Source organism: Odontesthes bonariensis, chromosome 14, assembly GCF_027942865.1.
Source record: "Odontesthes bonariensis isolate fOdoBon6 chromosome 14, fOdoBon6.hap1, whole genome shotgun sequence".
Lineage (NCBI taxonomy): Eukaryota > Metazoa > Chordata > Actinopteri > Atheriniformes > Atherinopsidae > Odontesthes > Odontesthes bonariensis.
In genome coordinates, this window is record NC_134519.1 from 9,333,080 (window position 1) to 9,351,248 (window position 18,169).

The 18,169-nt window shown below is 40.0% G+C and overlaps 6 non-coding genes across 6 annotated transcripts; all 6 read right to left on the minus strand.

The window, feature by feature from the left end:
- Positions 1 to 2,388: 2,388 nt before the first annotated feature.
- On the minus strand, positions 2,389 to 2,471 carry trnal-uaa (transfer RNA leucine (anticodon UAA)). The gene has a single exon. It is a non-coding gene; the product is annotated as a tRNA-Leu (tRNA).
- Positions 2,472 to 3,671: 1,200 nt separating this feature from the next.
- trnal-uaa (transfer RNA leucine (anticodon UAA)) lies at positions 3,672 to 3,754 on the minus strand. Its single transcript has one exon. It is a non-coding gene; the product is annotated as a tRNA-Leu (tRNA).
- Positions 3,755 to 5,005: 1,251 nt separating this feature from the next.
- Positions 5,006 to 5,088, minus strand: trnal-uaa (transfer RNA leucine (anticodon UAA)). The gene has a single exon. It is a non-coding gene; the product is annotated as a tRNA-Leu (tRNA).
- A 2,756-nt stretch (positions 5,089 to 7,844) lies between these two features.
- Positions 7,845 to 7,927, minus strand: trnal-uaa (transfer RNA leucine (anticodon UAA)). The gene has a single exon. It is a non-coding gene; the product is annotated as a tRNA-Leu (tRNA).
- A 2,329-nt stretch (positions 7,928 to 10,256) lies between these two features.
- On the minus strand, positions 10,257 to 10,339 carry trnal-uaa (transfer RNA leucine (anticodon UAA)). The gene has a single exon. It is a non-coding gene; the product is annotated as a tRNA-Leu (tRNA).
- A 1,411-nt stretch (positions 10,340 to 11,750) lies between these two features.
- On the minus strand, positions 11,751 to 11,833 carry trnal-uaa (transfer RNA leucine (anticodon UAA)). The gene has a single exon. It is a non-coding gene; the product is annotated as a tRNA-Leu (tRNA).
- Positions 11,834 to 18,169: the final 6,336 nt, after the last annotated feature.

Genomic DNA, 18,169 nt, shown 5'->3' on the forward strand with positions numbered 1-18,169 from the left:
AATGAGGTTCTTATTTTTCAACAGGTTACGTTAAATATTCATATTCAGCTTCTTGTAAGTTTTCCAGAGGTAGTCAGGACCTCGACTGCTTCTCGACATTATGGATGGACTTCTGCCTCCTTCATATTGTGGATGAACCATTGATGGATGAATGGATCTGATCCTACAAGAGAAGTTTGTCAGAAGAGCAGACTTGCAACAATGAGCAATTATACAGATTAAAAACGGGGTCTTGGAAAAGGTGGTAAACAGTATACGCAGTAAAATTAATTACATAAGAATTATAACAGAAACTTAAATCCAGCTCTAGAACTGAAAATAAAGAACTTTTTTACCAAACACTGAGTTGGTATTTTTAATACTCTCATTCTTTAACATCATCTCTCTGTCTTGAACAGGAGTTTAGGATGTGATCAATTTGTTTTCCAACACAAATGAGCTTCTGAAGTGGTGCGGCTACTTAAGGAAAACATGTTATTTTTTAAAATTGTGCTTAATGTTTAAGTTGCAAATAAGTCATACACTGTGGGAACTCCTACCAATCTCCGGTCGTTGGAGTTTCACAGACGTTTGGACCCAAAACCAGAGGGAGGAGGCGAAAACAGGCAGAGAGACTTTAATGGCCCCAAGGGGACAAATAAAGTTGTTTGAATTGAATGGTTGACAGACAGTTACCTGTTGGTTAGTTTGACCAACAGGACCAAAGTCAGACGGTCAAACAAATGGCCCGCTAACTGCCAGGGTACCCTAGAGAAATGACATCAATGAATTGCCAAGGAGCAAAGGAAAACCAGGAGTAATTGAGGGAGTTAACGAGTAACAGGAGGCAGGTGGTGATAATCAGCCAACTGAGTCCAGGTGCACATGGGGAGCAGAAAGCAGGACTAACTAAGAACACTGAACAAACTGAGGAAATAAAACACGAATACAGGAGATGCAACAAAGATCGAACATAAACTGAATCAAGTCACACGGAAAACTTGAATTCACAAATCCAAAGTAAGGAAGCCACAACCAAAAAACATGAGATTAACCCACTGACCGGGACACTGGTGTCGTCAGGAAAATCCTTGAAAAGACCATATATAATATGTATAGTCTACAGTTTCTACTATATATTAATAAAAATACAAACATTTTTACCATTTGCTGCCAGAAAGAAAATAGTTCAGCGTTTCTTTCAGTCTATGTTAGACTTTAGTGATATTATCTATAAACTTATCTGTATCCTTTCTAAAAAAAAAAGAAAGGATGGCTTTCTGTAATTTAAGATTACTATCTTACATTTCCAGCCTCCTGTCACATCACACCAGCCAGTGTGATACTTGGTTTACAACAAAACCTCTTTAAACCTTCCCAGGGTGCACTAAGAGCTGGGTAAAACTATCCTTCTATGCCTTCATATCTCCTTATGTCTGGAATGACCTTCAAATATATTATTATTATTTTAAAACCAGAAGCAAAATATGTTGGTTTTAGTTGGTACGGATGCTTTTATTTTATTTTTCCTAGCGGCACATTTTGAAAACATTTGAAATTGGTCATTACGTTGAAACTTCCACGTCGATATTTTGTCTAATGCTGCGTTCTTGGCCAGGACTTGCTTGAAGAAGTAATCTTGAAGAAATAAATGTGTATTCTGGATGTAGTTTCTTACCTTTTCTTTTACATTTGAATAAAATTGTTGTGAAAATAAACAACATTTGACACTAAAAGGTTTCCATATAAAGATAATTATAATTAGTAACACACACCTCCAAGGAACCAACAAAGTGATTCAGTCAGTGTATGTATTGCATTACCCGTTCAGAGGCGAGTATTAAAAAACAGAAAAAAATAGTTTTTATTGTTTTTTTTTCGTTTTAAAATGAAAATGAATAGTGAGGCGTTTTGTCCTTTTAACCGTTGGCTTTATTTTGGTTTTATTGTTTGCAGAACAAAAAAAATAAACGAGTAAAATACAAACACAAAAAACAACCCGTTTTTTTTACCCTATTTTCAGAGCAGAAGTGGCGGCTTATGAAAGCGAATTGACCTCGTAAGCCCCTCCCACCTCAGAGAGGTGTCCACAGGTCTGCGTCGTAGAGGCCGAATGGTTTGGGTAGGGCAGAGCACCGAATGTTACCTAACCATTTAAAGGGACAGTTCGCCTCTTTTGACATGAAGCTGTATGACATTGTATACTTAAAAATATTTCCACGTTGTACTTTGAGATCTAACAGTCAAGAGATTTCCAGAGTGTTGAATTGGTCAGAACATTGGCCCATTCTAAATAAATCAGGGCCAAGTTACTGACTCTTGTTTGTATGATATGGTTTGAGATGGGAGGAAACCATGCAAACTCCACACACAAACACTCTTTTGTAAGATTACCATTGTTAAATAATCTACCAGGAGTGGGGTTTGAACCCACGAGGGCATTTGCCCATTGGATCTTAAGTCCAACGCCTTAACCACTCGGCCATCCTGGTACCTCGGATGTCAATTCGCTTCAAAAGAGTGGAATTATCCCTTTAATAAGAACTAATTTTACACAGTAAAGTGTCTCTGGAACCCTTATTACGAAATGATTTTTTTCACCCGGCCATTAAAATTCATTCAATCCAATGACCAAAACACACACTGACCTTGATTCCTCCAATTCTTCTTGTATTTAGCCCTTTTTTTTCCAGCCTTACCTGGGACAGGAGCAGGAGCGTCTGATGAATGAAATGTTAAATTTCACATCGGCACTCTCTCTGTTTGACAAGCAGGAAAACAGACTGAAGAGGTTGATGGAGGAAAGAAGATGGACAGAAAAAGGAGGAGAACATTGACAGATGGAGTAAGACTCCTTCAAGTCTGCTGAGAATGTTTATCAGATACGCTCTCACTTCGGTTTAAGAGCACCTTGACTCGTCCCACCTCTCCTTCTTAATCTCTAATAGAAAAAGATCAGCCCCCAGAGAAATAGAGCTAATCTTAGCCGCAGAAATAGCTGCAGAGGGGGACAACTTTTTAAACATGGCTGCCAGCAGACAACATGTATTATCCTCACACTCATCCCCAGCCTCTCCTGTGTGTCTGAATCCACACACAGGGGAGTCGGTGTTTGTCCTGATACGTATCAGTTATTATGACCCAGCTTCCTCACTGCCTCGATAAAATGAACTAACCTCTGAACGCTCTTATCAGGCAGGTGGAGGGCTGTGAGGAAGAGGAAGGTGGCGCAAACCAAGCACAATCCAGACAACCTTCTCTGTAAACTTGATGTGAGCTACTTCGCCTTCGTGGTCTTCGTGGTAGAGATTTAAATGTCACAAAAATAAGGATATAGCTGCTTCGTCACTGAATATTCGGTGCCCCTGTTATATTTCTACAGCATCTGTCATTGTTCTGGCAAATTTTTAAGATTAAGATCATATTTATTGTCATGCATACATGCAATACACACAAAATTTGTACTCGGCTTTTAACACATCCAGATTGGCACCTGTTGACACACTCATAGAGACAGAGCACCACTGGGGTATGGTGCTTTGCTCAAGGGTACCGGGTTGTGGCAAGGAGGTGGACTGAAAGCGGTCAGTTTCACAAACCTTTTTGAGTGGGAATGGAAGCACCAACTTTCTGGTTATTGGACGACTCACTAAGCCATGGGCGCCCGTAAAACAGCAGGTGTCTAACTTTGTTACCAGGAGTGGGGTTTGAACCCACGTGGGTATTTACCCATTGGATCTTAAGTCCAACGCCTTAACCACTCGGCCATCCTGGTACCCGCAATTCTCAGTCGTTCATGTTTTCGTCTGTCCATTTATACACCTTCTTAAACACTCTCCCCAAATAAGGTCGGGCCTGTTGACGTTTATCTTAATCTGTCGTAATGAGCTGTTTGATTAGGGCTCCTGTTTCAAATTACTCGAGTAAAAAGCCCACGCACTGTATGGATGAAAAGAAGTGTTTTTATTGAAGCGTCAGCTAATGAATGAAAGACAAGAGGCAGGGAGTGATAGTGGACCGACTGCTTTCTCCAACGCGCAGGCTGATAATTAGGAGGACAAACCGCCACCTAATTACACCAAAGCAGCTCAAACTTTAATCTGTGGGAGGGCTGGATGATTCCCGGAGGCCTGCTATGAGTAATGAGATCTGTTATCCCTGGCAGAATAACAAGGCAATACAGTACATAGACACTTCAAACTAAACCATAGAGACTCTGAATGCTATTTAACGAGATGGACCTCTGTGCTGTTCTGAAAAAAAGAGGATTTCACAGACTAAACCAACTTTTCAGTTTTTCTCTTCATACATAACAGGAGGCTTGGAAGTGTCACATGAGCCCTATAGACCAATGTTGTATTCAGTTTCATTAAGTCAACTGTTGAATTCATTTAGCAGCGAGTTGGGAAAATGTCCCACAAACAGGAAGAGTTTTGGAGTCCAGTGGTCTTAATTTTATGTGTGCTTGTGTTATGGTCATAGACACAAATGCCAGTGTGTTGTTTTATTCTATCATATAGACATTAAAGGTGTATATAACAGTGAAATGGGTCACATGTAGGTTTTACTGATGTATTTTCTTTCTGTGAGACCGTCTATGAAGGATACTTTAGGTTGACAATTTTTGGGCAGTTGTTGATTAGTTTGTAGTTTGTCTTCCAATCAGTGGATCGCCCCAAAAGCCCCAAACATGCCAAAGTGTCCTCGGTTAAGATACTAAACTTCACCAAATGAACACAAGACACACGGGGCAGCGATGATAAACATGCATATGCGCAATTAACAGCAGTTGTATTTTACGCTTTACACATGTGAATCTTCTTCTTCTGTGGTTCCAGTTGCAGCAGCAGTGCCCTCTACTGCTCATCTTGGTAAACCAACCTCTAAGAACCATTAGAAGTTGGTGATTGCTTGAATCAGAGATTAGGAGATCAAGAAATATTTCCACATTGTACTTTGAGATCTAACAGTCAAGAGATTTCCAAAGTATTGAATTGGTCAGAAAAATTACCATTGTTAAACATTCTACCAGGAGTGGGGTTTGAACCCACGAGGGCATTTGCCCATTGGATCTTAAGTCCAACGCCTTAACCACTCGGCCATCCTGGTACCTGTTAGTTACCATTCATCTGGGCGTCACAAAGTTTCAGTTGCAACAGCAGCGCCCTCCACTGCTCATCTTAGTAAACCAACCTCTAAGAACCATTAGAAAAGAAACACAGTTACAGTTATAGTTGCTTAGCTAGCGAATTGGGATGGCTATAAAGTTGGTGATTGGTTTGAATCAGGGATTAGGAGATCAAGAAATATTTCCATGTTGTACTTTGAGTAATTACATGATTAATAATTATCCGACGGTCAATGGGAGCAGCAGCGCTGTCTATTTTAAGCTTTTACCATCATACAAGTTATCTGTAGCTATTTGACTGACTCCCTTTCAGTCCTTTATTATTTTGTAGAAATTACAACGGCGCTGTCTGCTGATGACATACATGAGCAACAATCCAGCTTTCTTACACGATTACGACATCATCTTGTCAGTATAATTACACCATCATTACAAACAGCCCAAAAACCCTCTCTGCCTGCTTCAGCTGCTCTCATCAAGATGCAGATTTGTCCCCCTGAAACTAAACTCCTCGGAGCAGCCACTAATTCAGCTGGATGTGGTGGTAAATTACAGCTTTTAGAGCTGCTGTTTACATGGCCGTTGACGAGTGGTGGTGAATAATTGAGGGATTTAATGCAGCAAAGGGATCAAAATGGAATGTGGTGTAAAAGCCAGCGGTAGATCTAATGAGCCAAAACAACAGATGAAAAATGATGGAAGTATTAGGGCTGTAATTTTTATTTTACTGTGATTTCCCCGCTCTCTGTTGAAGGGACTTATGGACAAAGCTGACTTGTCCACCCATAAATGAAAACACAGAAAACTACATTCAAAGAAGACATTTAAGCTCTAATTGTTGGCAGGCAATGTTCACCTCACAACTGAGTACAATCTCTGTTCAGTTATGATTAATAACAATCATATCATCGCAGTTATTTGTGCTAGTTGTTGTCATTGCTGCGTAATCGTCAACTATAGGGTTGAATGAAATGACAGAAATGTTATATCTAGGATTTTGCATTATTCTCCCAATATTTGACTGTTTTTATGCCCTTTTAATGACATCATCTAGTTGTTGGCCCTTTCTTCTCCTGTAGACATCATATCTGCCATGTACAGTTTTTCTTTAGAAACTCTAAAAGGGAAACATACATATCTTTATTAATTTCCAATAAAAGGCTGTAATTCCTTGTAATTGTTAGATAAAGCATTCAAATATTGGTTGGGACGTTGAAAGACGGTTACATCTTTGCAAACATAGTATACCCAACTTGTGATGAAACTCAACCATCTCGCATTCATTCGGTGATTTCCACGAGCTCTTTCTTATTAACTGAGGCTTATTCAGCTATGTTTGACACGTGTTGTTTCACTTAATCCGGATGTATTGTGAGGATTTACATTTTGAACATTTTGCTCCCTTAAAGGTAGGGTAGGAGATCCTGGATTTTGAGTCCAGTGAAGCTGCATTTTAAAAACATACAGGTCAAAAGTCCCAACCCATTTCTTCAGACTTTCCCCCCGAAGCCACGCCTCTAGTGTACATGAACGCGCAATGCTTGTTCACGAGCACGAAGGTGCACGAGCGCTGTTCTGACAGCAAGCATCGATCATTGCCCTATTTAGTATTTAGTATTTAGTATATGCTAACTATACGGTTAATAATGCTAGGTGCTAGCCAAGCTGGCTCTAGTTTAGCTTCCTGCCAAGCTTCTGGATGCGTAATTCGTTCACGAAGAAGGGTACGCGCACGGGGGGGGGGGGAGCAGATTGCAGTTTGATAGACGCATCAGAATCCAATCATCGTTAACGGTCCGTTCAGTATGATTGGATAGTGTTTTTCCTGGATTGTTCGTTCTAGATGCCACTAAAACTTTCCATTTTTTGTGTCAAAACTTTTAATTAATTGGTTGCAATGGGGTGTGAAGAGTATTTCAAGCAATATGTAAAAAAAATGCTCCAGAAAAAGAACACCTACCCCGCCTTTAATGTTATATTTTATTCTTTGAAAGCTTTTGTTTACTGTTTTTTTTTCAGTATTGTATCACAGGGCAACATTTTACCCATCCTTCAACGCTCATCCCAGACACCTACACCATTATACACCAACAGCTTCACACAGGGGCGTAGCACGAAATTCCTGGCCCTATGTAGAAACCATCTTAGTGGGCCCCCATGCTGACTTGATTAATAGTTCTCACGCATATTTTTCCCATGGTATAAGACAAAGATAATAAATACGATCTTAGTTTAACCTCTACATTGAGAAAAGCATAATAAAAGTAAAATGGACAGACTTCACTCATATGGCATTCAAACCCCACTCCTGGTAGAATATGTCAGCATTGCAGGAGCTTATCTATAAACTGAAGTCAAACCTTATTGGTGTGATTGAACTCATATTTAGTGACTTACATTAGTTTAGTCACTTGCAAGGTGTTGCCTGCTGGTGTTTTTCTGTGTCCACATTTATGTGTTTTTTTTTTACACATTTCAAAGACATACATGTTAGGTTAATTGGAGAAGGTAAAAAAGCCATGTGTCTGTCTCTTTGGGTGGGATCAAGAGATCAAGTCAAGAGATTTCCAAAGTATAGAATTGGTCAGAACACTTCGGCTCATTCTAAATAAACGGGGCCCAGAGAGATCGGCACCGTTTCTGATTCTTGTTTGTACAATCTGGTTTGAAATGGGATGAAACCATGCAAACTACACACACAAAGACTCTTTTGTAATATTACCATTGTTCAAAATTTTACCAGGAGTGGGGTTTGAACCCACGAGGCCATTTGCCCATTGGATCTTAAGTCCAACGCCTTAACCACTCGGCCATCCTGGCACCCCGTACATAACTAGACAGTGATTCAGGGCCTAACAAAGTTTTCTGACAAGACCGTCTATGAAGGATACTTTAGGTTGACAATTTTTGGGCAGTTGTTGATTAGATTGTAGTTTGTCTTCCAATCAGCGGATCGATGGATGGATCCAAAGCCCCAAACATGCCAAAGTGTCCTCGGTTAAGATACTAAACTGATCGCTAATCAGCGTGTACTGAAAAGGAGAAAAGGTCCAAAATGAATATAGAACGAATATTTGAAAATAAGTGTGAATCAGTGTGTTTTCAGTGGATCCCTCATGTTTTTCCTAAATCCTAATGAATTCTTCAATACATCCTTCATCAACACAGGAGACGCAGGATTTATTTTACTCTATACTGTTTGCTCGTAGTCCTTAGGAGTGAGTGTGAGCGTGTATGGTTGTTTGTCTCATTTGTCTCTATGTGGCCCTGCGATGGACTGGCGGCCTGTCCAGGGTGTACCCCGCCTCTCGCCCATTGACTGCTGGGATAGGCTCCAGCCCGCCCGCGACCCGATGGACGGATTCAGCGGTATAGATAATGGATGGATGGATGGATGTTTGCTCGTATTCAGGGAGACTGACTATCAAACACGCTGATGGCCAGTTTACTTTTGCTTTTGAGACTAGAGGAATTGAACATAACCGATAATGCGGATACAGGATCAACATGTAAATTCTACACACAAAGGCTCCAGCAGACCAACAGATTTGGACCAAGAATGCTTTCTCAACTGAAAAATAACCTGAATGTCAGTCTTTAAATGTTAAGTCAGTCTCCCTCAATGGTAAAAGCCTCCACAAAAAAACTAAAGGTCGTCACCGGTGCAGTGTTTGCAAAGAATCCTGTCAACATAGATCCTTAAAATCGAACATTTTTATACTTTACAACCTGAAAATATTGAAAATGACTGGCTGACAGAAAAGATCAAGAGACTGAGCCGAACTTCTGTGCAACTTATCCTGCAAAAACACATTCAAGATAAACTACACTCACTGCAGATGAGACCTCATTTTATTTTTAGTTGGCTGTAGACGTTATTTGAACATAATGATGTTTTAATGTGAATTTTTGATATCAACGCTGATGCTTGAGATGCCACTTATCAGCCTCACATCTGGTCTCTGATCACAACCAATAAGAGGAGATTTAAATGAATGGATTAGGGATTAGTGATCTGAGGAAGCCGAATCATCTGAAATCCTCGGGTGTCTGAGCGTTTAAACAGGCAGAGGTTAAGTGGCTCTTCAATCACTCTGACACCCCCTGCTCCTGGATGCTCCACTGCTTTTCACATTGATCTCAACTCTGGGATGCCAACAGCCATCAGAAATGTCAGCACTGAAGGATGTGTGTCCTCTCCCTGTACAGTTAGAAGGAACACACATGAATGTAAGTGTATGGTGATTGTTGATGGGGGAAGTCGTTGCTGTGTCAGCTTCATTTAACAGAGAAACTGGAGAGCTCAGTGACTCGAGTTTTACTTTTTATGAATAATCCTGCTTCAACATGCCGGCAGAGCTCTTCAGATATTTTAGAACAACTAACAGCACAAAACACCTCTTAATATTGTCAACTGAAGTACTAGGAACACAGCACACGACAATCTGTGAAGAGTGAAAACCTAGTGCCAGGATTAACAACTTTTCTGCTGAAATCTGACATCTTTAGCCTTGTTAACATGTCCGTAAGCTGTTTTTTGGTGTTACAAAGCAGCTTTCAAGAGTCACAACGAAATCGGGCTGCGGCATGATCCAGTGATCTCAGTCGTTTGGTGTAAGAGGGTCATAAAAACTTACCTGACTCCCACCCTCTGGTATTCGCATACCATCTGGGACGAGTCCACAACCGACATGATTTCAAATGGGGCTATTTTTTCTAAAACACGTGCATGTGATTGGATGAAGAATCTGTCCGTCATCTTGACTGACACGCCACTGCAGCCACTGCCAATGACTCAACCCGTGACGTAGCTCAGAGCTTACCTGACTCCCGCCCTCTGGAGCATGAATGGCCATTGCGCCCATTCATCCAAAGTCCCAACCAGCGATTAATGATTTGCTCTGATTATTTTCTAATCGGACGAAACACATATGACTCCCAGGCTCCTCAGATGGTTGTGTGAGGAAAGGGAACGCCCTCGCGTGTAGTTGGTGAACGCAGTCAGATGACGTGAGTCAGGTTACATAAAACCAGCTTTAAACTGAAACATTGTAATGGGTTTTTGGCAGTCCTGGCTGATTTGAAATGGAAGGCAACCATGGACATCCACACACAGACACCACTTCGTAAGATTACCATTGGTTGCTGCTACCAGGAGTGGGGTTTGAACCCACGTGGGCATTTGCCCATTGGATCTTAAGTCCAACGCCTTAACCACTCGGCCATCCTGGTTCCTGTGACTGGCTAATGATCTGGGCATCACAAAGGCTGTGTTCGAAACCACCTACCACATACTACATACTTGAAAACGGCATACTCATCGATCAGACAGCATGCAGAGCGTTTACACACAGTGCACTTCACTCCTGCCCGAGCCGAAATCAGCCGGCCTGAAAAGCTGATTTCGCTTAAGCTATAAACTCTGTAAATATATAACTTTAGCAACATTTGAAACATTTTCAGACGAGAAAGTAGTCATTTAGACCCCCAAGGTGTTGAAAATGTGACAAAATACCGGCTATTTACAAGATTTTTCCCACGAATTTGGCGCTACTAAAGCTAGCCGCAGTGAGCAACGCACTTCCGGTTGTGCCATTTTGACTGCTCTCGTCCCGTTAACGGAATTTGACCGTTCAAATGGCGATGGGCAACTTCACGTTACGTTGCATCTTGGGTAGATTGAGTGTGACAAGTAACCTCATGATGAATACTCAACATTTCGGCGAATCTAGTATGCATCTAGTGTACATCCGGGAACTCAAAAAAGTAGGACTAGTAGGAAAAGTAGGCGGTTTCGAACACAGCCAAAGTCTCACAATTAGGTGAAAATATAACAGTGAAATGGGTCACATGTAGGTTTTAATGATGTATTTTCTTTCTGACAAGACCGTCTATGAAGGATACTTTAGGACAGTGATGCTCACTATTTTTTTCACAAGAGCCACATTGGCAGAGCAAAATCAAGGGAAGAGCCACTTTTACGACAACATACTAAAGCCCCCTTTTGCAAATATGCATTTCTACATATATAACATCTCAAAAAAAAAAACAACACAGTCAATACATTTTCAGTTAAGAACACATTTACCTTAATACTGGGATGAGCGGAAGCTGGTATGCATGTCCTTGACTTTCTTCATGTTGTATTTGTAGTTTGTTGTTGTAATCATAGTGAGACATTCATGATGAGCATGGTTTTTGTGCTGGTTTTTGCCCTTTTTTAATTAAAAACCGAGCCATTGTGCCTGCATCTCGCGCTGGCTAAAGGAGCTAGCGTGCGCTGCGGTCAAGTGTGACGGTGGTTTAAGTGGGCTGCGTTGCCAGGTTTAACAGAGCCCCCTTTAGGAAACACCATTAAGCCTTAATTAAAAATTAAATGAAAATACTTAACACTGTGCAGTATTCGCTGTATGTTATTTGAAAAAATGAAAAAATTATAAGCTACTATGCAAGTGTGAGCCACCAATTAAAGCTTGAGGAGCCACGCAGTGAGTATTTCTGCTTTAGGTTGACAATTTTTGGGCAGTTGTTAATTAGACTGTAGTTTGTCTTCCAATCAGTGGATCAATGAATGGATCCAAAGCCCCAAACATGCCAAAGTGTCCTCGGTTAACTTCGACACACAGAAAGATTTTGTTGCTGCTACCAGGAGAGGGGTTTGATCCCACGTGGGCATTTGCCCATTGGATCTTAAATCCAATGCCTTACCCACTCAGCCATCCTGGTACCTACGAGCCTTAAAATAACTCAGAGTCTCCAAATTCTTAGATTCTACATATCAGGAAAGTTACATGACATCTGGTCCTCACCAAGTCTTAAAATGAGATAAATAATGAAACAGTGAAATGTTTCATGTGTTGTTTTTATCATAGGTCTTAATGATGTGTGAGCTTCCCAGGACTCATCGTTCAACAGGCTTATGAGAAAGTGGCCTTGGCTTTACCAGCGTCTTGCTGTAATTAAGCGGAAGCAGGCGTCTCTCATTTCTAAGTTTATAGGGAATAATATCTGCTGGAGTGTGATTAAAAAAAAGCACTTTTTTTAACAAAAGCATAGGTATTTATTTTCATCAAACACTTTTTTGTTGATAACCAAACATCCAGAATTATGGGCAACATTTGTATACTTACACATCAGTCTTATTTACCAGTTACAATAGACGACACCTTAAGTAATAATCAGAGCATTGGTGAGAAAAAACAAGAAATCAAGAGCAAAGAGCAACCAAGAACAAAACTGTCACCGTTTTATATTTTCCTTAAAGTTGACAAATCCAGTTATATTCTTGATGTGACAATGTGTGATTGGCCTCAACTCCAAGTCCATTGATTCTCAGTTCAGACATGGACCTTTACAAAGGTGTTAAAAAGTTTTTTTTTAATTGTAAAAAGTTGCTTGATTGTGTCTTACAACAGCAAAAGGATTTTTTAAGCAATCGTCACTGGAACAGAGGTAAAAAATACATCACACAAAGTTGCTCTTATGATAGCATGACTCAAAATAAAGCTAACTATTACCTACAAAACACTTCGTACTGAAAATAAACTGTAATGTAACTGAGTGCAATGAAGAAGTATGTCACCCATATGGATTTGGCTTTATGGCGTTTAAAGTTTATGGCAGCAAGGATTTATATGCTTTGGATACACACAAGATATTAATATTTTTTTGTTTGTTTTTATGCTTGATAGTAATAATGTGCATGTAATGTGATAGTAATAAGGAGCATGGACATAGAAAGAGACATTGAATTTTAGTACAGACTAAACTCTTGTTAGAAGTGGCAATACTTTCTTTATGCCAATACTACTCAGTCTCTAAGTAGTGTTAGCAGGTGTTGCTAATATGTTAGCAATTAGCTCCTTAGTTATAGAACTTAACTTCATACAATTTACAGTCCTTAGAACACAATGCCACACAGAATAAACAGGTTAATATGTAAACAAACAGAGTGAATCGAGTATTTTTTTTCTCTGCTAATGCTATTCTGTCACTGAGTAGTGTTAGCAGGTGTTGCTAATTTCTTAGCAGTTAGCTTGCTAGTTATAGTAGCTTAATGAGCCACGCGAGCAGTCATTATATGGATATACATGGATGCATTCAAGCAAGCCTTAACGAAATGTAAGCCACATATGTGCAAGAACAACAACAAAAAAAAGTTAAAATCCAAACCATTTATTGTATAGCTTTGCAAACATTTGTGTAAGAAATGCAAAACTTAATATTTTTATGATTGTTGCACTCCTCCAGCTTGCATGTTGCTAAGTGGTTGATCATATGGGATCCGTTGAGTTTTCTCTTTGTAAAGTGCTTTTAAAAGACTTTTCCGATCAAATCCAATCCAACTTTATTTATAAAGCAAATTTAAAACAACACAGTTGACTCAAAGTGTTGTACAATCAAATATAAATTTAAAAGCATACATAAAACACGAACATTAAGAGACGTATAAAAGCAAACATAAAATGGCAGAATAAGTAAAACAACTTGATATAAGAGTTCAAAAACTCACATTGGGGTAAAGGTTAAAGACAACAAGTGTGATTTTAAAATAGATTTAAAAACAGAGAGAATGAACTTGCCTAACATCTTAAGGCAACTTTTTCCGAAATTTGGGAGCGATTATTGCAAAAGCCCGATCGACTCTTAGGTCAGGTGATCAACAGATCTTGGGGACAGACTATTCAGACATTTAGATACTATAAGGAGAATTTTACGAGCAGCAGCGTTCTGGACAAGCTGAAGGTGTGAAAGAGTAATTCAACTAACCCCAACATAAAGAGCGTTCCTGTAGTCCAGATAAGTTGTAATTAAAACATGATTCACCTTTTCAAAGTCTTGCCGTGTCAGACCAGGCTTTAGCTTTGTTATCTGCCTTAAATGAAAGAAACTTTTCTGTACAACAGTGCTGATTTGCTTGTTAAGTTTGAAATCAGTCCATGATCCCTCCTAAATTTGTAACCGTACATTTTATACATATTTTATATATATTTTTTTTTCATTAAAGCTTAAAAAGTTCAGTGACATCCACATCTTGATGTCATTGAGGCATTCTAATACAGGATGGATAGAGTAAAAGCTATTACGCTTTAAAGGGATATAAATTTGGCAGTCATCTGCATAGAAAGATATCCCATGTTTCCTCACAATAGAGCCAAATAGAGCCCAAAGAGGCAGAAAAGAAAAGACTTTTGTTGTAAAGTGGTGCTATATAACCAAAGTAGGACAACACTACACATATTCTACACAACATAGTGATAAAAAACAGAAAGTATCTTCAGCCAGAGGCTTCTTCAGCTTCTCTATAGTAAGGATCAGTAACCGAGGCTCATTCCTGTCCACAGCAATTACTCTCCACAGTGAGTGTTTGTTATTCATTTATTTTAAATCCTCAATCATTCACTATCATACCGCAACAATATCATTTTCATTTGGAGATTAATAAAGTAATATTTCATTTTTATTCAGAAAGGCTACAGCCTTTCATTTGAGCAGGGAGTCAATGAGAGGTCAATGACTCACTCAGCTATCCTCACTCTTCTTTTTCAGCATCTAACCCACTGAGTAGCTTACATTCAATAAATGAGGTGCCATTTTATGATCTAACCATCAAGTTGTCTTCAATATTTCTATGGAAACAGTTCATCCTCAGACTGCAATAAGAAACTAACTTACGTAAATATTTTGAAAACTGCTTAAATAAAAACTGTGTCAGTGTCCAAAGTTTCCAGATCCAATTGTTTATGTGTGAGAAAAAACAAAAAAAAAGGATACTGGAGAAAATAAGCATTGGCAGTTGGTTCTGTTGCCTGAAAAAGGTTTGACAAAACAACTCACAGTGAAAACACAAACAGACCGGGAGTCAAACATCTGTTTCCAGACTGGTTTGCACACATCTTCAGACTCCGTCAGTGAGCTGCTGTTGTTTTACAGCGTTCTCAGCAGACGTGGTATGAAACATTTAAACCCCTCCTCTCAGGGTCTTCATAAACATTGTATTTGCTGTATACACATGCAGTGTGTGTTTCAGTTTGAGTTCCTCTTGGCAATGAAGTTGGAGGGTGGAGGGAGACACCCACCAGTTCCTCGCTAAAGACTTAACTTTCTTAAATCAAGACTGCTGAGAAAGAAAACATGTGTGGTGTCGGATGTTGTTAGGTGGAGTGTGATGGCCACACCTGCGGCCACACCTGCAGCCACACAGTTGCTTGGACTGGGCTGAAACGAAGCACTCCACTCCAATCCCAGATTAGGTGATACCAACTAGAGGGGAAGACTTTTAATTTCTGCATTAGTTCTTTTTGCTTTTGTGATTTGTTTATTTTGTTGACTTGGTTTAGTTATTAGGCATTTAAGTTAATTCTTGGGCTAACTGTGTTTATTTACTTTTGTAAGTAAAATTTGTGTTGATGTTTCCCTTCCCTCTTCCTCAGTGTGTCATGGTCTGATCAGCCAACATTTAAGTCCCCTTTGTTTCTTGTGTGTCAGGTCAGTTTTGTTTGTTAGCTTAAAGGAATGGTTCGGCGTAAAATGATAATTTGAGCATCACATGGTCATGCCACATAATTTAAATGGGTGATGAGCCTTTCTCCGAAAGACCGCGGCATTCCGAAGTTGGCTATTTTGAAGTGTTTTGTTAGAAACGCAGCCAAAGCAACTGGACGGGGCCAACTTGGAAAATATAAGAAATTGGTTGTTTTTCCGCGATAAACAAGCTCAAAAGCGCTACATACTTCTTACTTTTCCAATTCGGTAGATCTACATATTGTTTGAAACATTGTAGGAAACCACAAATAAGGGATAACGGTGTAACAGCATATGAACTGCATATTTTGTCGTTGCGTTTGCTTTTGCCTAGAACAAAAAACATGGCACACGGCTATGCAATGTAAAACAAAACAAAAAAACTCACCTTTGTCTATTAGCGACACAAAATGTCTTTTAGATGACAAACAGGTGTTTTCATTCGGCATATCTGTGCCTAACATGTACCCCCAGTACGTGACCGAGCAGAAGCGCCCACTGACGCTTGCTCCGCACATCTCTGTTGTTCCTCCCGTTCCCGCAACTCCTCGTCTGTATATTCGGGCTCAAACAAGTATGGTTGGCCTTCAAACGCAAATGGCTCGTCTTCGAAAAAATTTTGGTCGTCTTCTGCCATATTTGCGTCTCAGCCTCCCTTTGATAACTTGAAGCAGTGGGCCTACATCCGGGTCAGACTAGGAGTTGGAACTACCGGTGATGCCTCAAAAAACACAAGCCAGTGAAAGGCTGTGTGGTCCGATGAACTTCTCTGTGCCTTGGTTTGCTTGACAAGCCCTTTGTTATGACACAGCTGAAGTATGTAGCGCTTTTGAGCTTGTTTATCGCGGAAAAACAACCGATTTCTTATATTTTCCAAATTGGCCCCGTCCAGTTGCTTTGGCTGCGTTTCTAACAAAACACTTCAAAATAGCCAACTTCGGAATGCCGCGGTCTTTCGGAGAAAGGCTCATCACCCATATAAATGATGTGGCATGACCATGTGATGCTCAAATTATCATTTTACGCCGAACCATTCCTTTAAAGGATAAGACCGGTTTTTTGACATTGGGCCCTTGATTTCACATTATAACATGATGTTCTACTCACCCCTGCTTGTTGTTGGTCATTTGGAGCTGTTCCGAAGATATTCGCGAGGCGTGTGGCTGCTCTCTTGAGATATTCGGCCATGAAACGGTTTCCTATGGGCAAGCTTATACAGGCACAAACTATGCTGTTTATAATTTATTAATTACTCTACACTAGCACTGATAACGTGGAGGTGCGTCGCTTACTTAAAAAAATCCGGGTTACTAATTTTGAATTTTAGCCGAATGAATAAATAGGCAGCAGGTCTGTGGGCTGTCTGTGGCAGTAGCACGACGAGGACGTCAGTAACACCCACTTAACGACAAAAAAAAATCAAAATTACAGTAACCCGGATTTTTTTAAGTAAGCGACGCACCTCCACGTTATCAGTGCTAATGTATAGTAATTAATAAATTATAAACAGCATAGTTTGTGCCTGTATAAGCTTGCCCATAGGAAACCGTTTCATGGCCGAATATCTCAAGAGAGCAGCCAGACGCCTCGCGAATATCTTCGGAACAGCTCCAAATGACCAACAACAAGCAGGGGTGAGTAGAACATCATGTTGTAATGTGAAATCAAGGGCCCAATGTCAAAAAAACGGTCTTATCCTTTAAGGTTATGTTAAAATCTTGATTTTTGTCTTTGAATTTAGTTTCCTCATTTGACCTCTTTTAAGGGCCCTGTAAACTATTGTTTAAAGTTTTGTTATTTTTTTGGGAATAAACCCATTTTCCTTAAATTATTTCTGTGTCCTCATGTTTGACCGACTCGGTCCATCACATGGAGAAAAAGGAAAACAAACCAAGAGATAGGCATACCCCACCTTAAAGATTTGACAACTGTTGTCATTAAAATCCCATCTGTGCTCTCAGCTGCTGTCGATACTCTCAGCGTTTCATCCTCCTCCTATCAGCGGCGCTCTTTACACATGAGCCGGATTAACATTCGGAGGGATTTGCTTCAATTTTCAGTCCTAATATTGGAATGCGTTTTCATTATAGCGACGTTTGCTTGACAAATTCTTCCAGGTTATCTTTGTCTCAGTGTAATCATCTCTCTGCTTGCCACCAAATCGCAAACCACATGTCAGATCGAAGCAGATTATCCTTCCGAAAGCACATTAACTGCTTCTGCATGTGGCAGACTCTCAGGGTTACAGCTCTACTGTTCAGAGACATTAAAGGGAGCTGGGAAAGAGGCTTCCTACGGCAGCAGGGAGAAGAATCCTTTAATAACTGTGAACAACCTGTGCCAGCATTTCCTCAAAAGCTTGCAAAACTACAGAAAACTTGATGTTAAAGAAAGAGAGAAGTCCAAGAAAAACAAAACATTATGTGGAAAATAAATCCTCACTGTATAAAAATTCCAAAACAGCTGCAGGACACGTTCCGCGCTCATTTGCATGATTGAAGAGACTTTGAAGATGCCACTCGATACTAGCAGAAAATT